This window comes from Lactuca saligna, chromosome 9, assembly GCF_052625555.1.
Source record: "Lactuca saligna cultivar CGN05327 chromosome 9, ASM5262555v1, whole genome shotgun sequence".
NCBI classification, from domain to species: domain Eukaryota; kingdom Viridiplantae; phylum Streptophyta; class Magnoliopsida; order Asterales; family Asteraceae; genus Lactuca; species Lactuca saligna.
Window position 1 is genome coordinate 17,307,501 of NC_136425.1, and position 4,087 is coordinate 17,311,587.

At 37.7% G+C, this 4,087-nt stretch overlaps 1 long non-coding RNA gene across 2 annotated transcripts; it reads right to left on the reverse strand.

Annotated features, from left to right (window-relative positions):
* Positions 1–216: 216 nt before the first annotated feature.
* LOC145018594 (uncharacterized) lies at positions 217–2,230 on the reverse strand. 2 transcript variants are annotated; one of them, XR_013667084.1, is made up of 4 exons: positions 1,565–2,230; positions 1,214–1,310; positions 639–968; positions 217–525 (listed from the first exon to the last, which is right to left on the reverse strand). It is a non-coding gene; the product is annotated as an uncharacterized LOC145018594 (long non-coding RNA). The 2 variants fall into 2 exon arrangements; XR_013667083.1 differs by having other exon boundaries at positions 1,214–2,230.
* Positions 2,231–4,087: the final 1,857 nt, after the last annotated feature.

The window sequence follows — 4,087 nt, forward strand, 5'->3', positions numbered from 1 at the left end:
TCCATTACTTCCTTGATACCAATATACCAAACACTACCATATTACATTTAGCAATTTAAAAAACAAAAGGAAAAGAAGAAATAGTCATTAGTACTTACCATAGCCTTGGTTTTGGAATAGAATGACCCAATGAAATTGGATTTATATTAAAAACATGAGCAAGTTTAACAGCTTGATATATGTAAATTTCTAAGTAACATTTATTTGAACCTTAAGTTGATATCTTTCACTTTTGGAATCAAATAGGATTACTTTTAAATTGTGATTTCTTACATGAAAGATATAATAATGGTAACACCATTTTCATGAAGAGAAATTATGCTTTCAATGGCCCGCTGAAATAGAAACGGTCAAGTGGAAAGCCTATAATTAAATTAAATAATTCAAGAAAACCACTATATTTTGTCCATTTTTGTAGTTTAACCACTATAGTTCAGATTTTGTTGAACTTGATCCACTACTTGTCCGTGTGTGGATATCGAATTGCACACAAATACTCGCTTGTCAAAGATCAACTCCAGTACTCTACAAGAACCAAAGGTTTGTGTTAGATTATTCAACAACCTGAAATTAGTAATTACATAAAAATATTAATTAACAGAAATATTCAATTAAATAATTCAAGAAATTATGCTCACCCTTTAGAATAAGCATGTGATTCTATCTCCTCTTTGCATCTTCATTTCTTCAACCTCATTTTTGTCCATTAAAGATCTATCATTCCAATATTCATGAGGAAACAGGACTGCAATGGTATGTCAAGGGCAGCTGCTCAGGAAGCAGAAGAGTGACTCATTTCCTGTTCTATCAAGGTCTGTGTGTTTGATGACGTAAAGACTATATTACCCTCATCATTTAAAGAAACATTTTTTTGTGGGTTGTGATTGATCTGTGAAGGTATATGTGCCACTATTTCCTCAAGGATACATAGCTTGGTATTCAGCAATCAATTGATTGGTCCTAGTCAACTCCAAAAGCAAAACCGGAAAACAAATTAGGGATGAGATAGCCACAATAAAATTAAAGTCTAAGCTTTAATTGCTTTAACGATTTCTGTTTCAGTGTCATAAGTTTCTACAATACAACACCATCATCATCATAACATCATCATAATTATTCAATCTTGAAAACTTTAAAACTTAGTCAAATTCAATACTATTATCCCCAAATACATCATCAACACCAGAATCCGAAGGGTTTAATATCAACATACCATAGCAGAATGTCAGAAACCTCCATTGGGAAGGGAAAAAAAAGGAGAGTGGAGACCAGGTGGTTGTTCTCCGTCAAGGTGTCCCAAGAAAAATAACCTACAAAAATTCGTTATCGGGATCGTGTTTCACCATACATAACACAATCATGTCATAAAATAAAATCAACAAAATCAAACACAGAACTGTCGATTAATAACCAATACAAATTTGTAAGATCATTTCATGCATGCTATGATACGAATCGTTTCCATAAAATAACAACAACATGCGTCTGAAAGTCACTCAAATCGATGTAAACCACAAAAAAAATAAAGTGAATTTGAATTAGAAAGAGAGAAGTGAAGGAAAACCGGGTAATGAATTTGACGATGACGTTGAATTAGACGGGGTTTTCATTGTTGGAGCACGATGCAGCTTGAATCTTTATAATTGACACGTGTGTCGTAGCCTCGAAAACATCTATTTGGAGGAGAAAAGTGATTGGAAGAGAAGGATGGCTAGCCAATTTGAAGCCGTTGAAAACCACCATTTTGTTTGGATCCGACACTAAACTGAAGCGGAAGGGGAAGGAGTCTGGTGGCGGTTGTTGCGATGAAGGGTGATGATGGCGGCAAGACTAAGCAATGACACAGTTGTCGTATTCATTGTCTTTGTCGTCTTCTCAACGTCGATTTCATTCTGATTGTGTGAAGGGGGTAATAGGTGTGATATTTGTCGTTACCCCCTCTCCCTTACCTCCTCCATAGCCCTACTCACCTCCACTGAAGATATGGAAGAAGGAGGTCGTGCTTGCGTTGTTGTGGTTATTGGTGAAGAGAGCAATGTGGGAAAACGAATAGCAATAGGAGTAAAGTTGTGGACAAAGTGGAGGCGGTCGATTGGATGGCGGTGGTGATGAACGTTATCCGATGAAAGAGGAAAGAGAACATAAGGTTTGGATGAGGAGCGGTGTAAGGAAGATCTGGAACTGGAAGAACCTACGGGTGTGCAGTTCTAGTTTTAAAAATTGCCTAAGAGGACCCTTAAAAAGAAGAAATAAACAGATAATATATGGATTTTAACATATATCTAAAAGTTGGGAACTTCACTTATCTTAACTTTTATTTCTTTAATAATAATAATAATAATAATAATAATAATAATAATAATAATTAGTTTGGGAATATTAGATAAATCTTAGAATATGTATTTATCATATTGTTGTACTTATCGTGTATCTCATCTCTCCTAGTTTATAGGAGATTAGTTTGTATCAACTGAATATAAATATACACACTCAACCTCATTTAGAGGTGTGGTTAATTTAATAGTTCTTATATGGTATCAGCCTCTCTCTATCCCTGCCTCAAATCTCCGACTTCTTCTTAAACCCTAAAAACCATGGATCTTTTTCCTGGTACCTGAAAATGGTTACGTCTTCATCTGATGATGGTACTTTCCCAATGAACACCATTCTTCACATGATCCCAATTAAGTTAGGATCCGCCAATTACCTGCTCTGGAAAAACCAGAAGCTCCCTCTCTTCTCCTATCCGAAACTCTCAGCTCACATTGATGGTAGTATTGCCCCTTCCGCCACAATTACAGTTGAAGACAAGTCCATTCCTAATCCGTTGTTTGAAAAATGGCATGATCGTGATCAGCGTGCCGTCATTTTACTCAACTCCTCATTGACTGAGGAAGCGGCGGCTGAGGTTTTGGGTCTCACCACAGCTCGCGACATATGGGTCGCCTTAGAATCTGCCTACAACAATTCGTCTGTAGAGAGGATTCATTCTCTAAGGGATTCCCTTCGCACCCTCTCTAAGGAATCTTCTTCTGTTTCAGAGTTTGGTCGCAATTTCAAAACAGTTTGTGACAAACTTGCTGCCATTGGGCAGCCGGTAGATGAGATGGACAAGCTCCACTAGTTCCTCTGTGGTTTAGGAGCCCCGTTTGCAACATTTTCTACTCGCATTCGCACATCAAAGCCCTTTCCTTCTTTTCGAGATCTTCTCTCTCAAGCTGAAAGCCATGAGATGTTTTTCAAGTCTCTTCACAGCTCTGTCACGCCCCATGTTGCTTTTCTGTCCCAACAAAATAGATCTGGTTCCAACAGAGGACGACAACAAGGCTTTTCAAGGGGAAATCGTGGAGGAAATCAGAATGGGGGAAGAGGGTGTGGTGGTCGCTGTCCACCTCACTGTTAGTTGTGTATAACCAATGGCCATTATGCCTCCTCATGTCCATCTCTTTCCACCTATGCATCTAATGCATCTTCATCAGATGCACTCTTAGCTCAATCCTTTACATCTCAATGCCATGTCAATCAAGGGACTCCGGACTGGTATGTAGATTCGGGTGCCATAGCTCACATGACACCCTCCACCGAAAACACTTCTCATTCGGACCCACATCACGGTAATATGAAAGTTCTTTTTGGCAATGGTCATATACCTATCTCTCATATTTCAAATAAATTATTACTTCGTGATGTTCTTCATAAACCTGTTATTTGCAAACCTTGTCAAATTTCTAAAAGTCAACGCTTACCTTTTGAGTTGAATCCTAAACGTGCATCTCATCCTTTAGATTTGGTTCATTGTGATTTATGGGAGCCGACTCCAGTTTCTTCTGATGATTACTCATATTATGTTGTGTTTGTGGATGACTACTCTCGCTTTACTTGGTTCTATCCGTTAAAAACCAAAAATGCTTTTTATGCAGTTCTAAAATCTTTCATTACTCTTGTGCAAACTCAACTATCTCGAAAGATTAAAATTGGAGGAACAGAATTTGTAAATCACACGGTCCATCAAATATTTGAAGAAAACGGTACTTTTCATCAAATCTCATGCCCTTATACACCACAACAAAACGGCCGTTAAGCACCG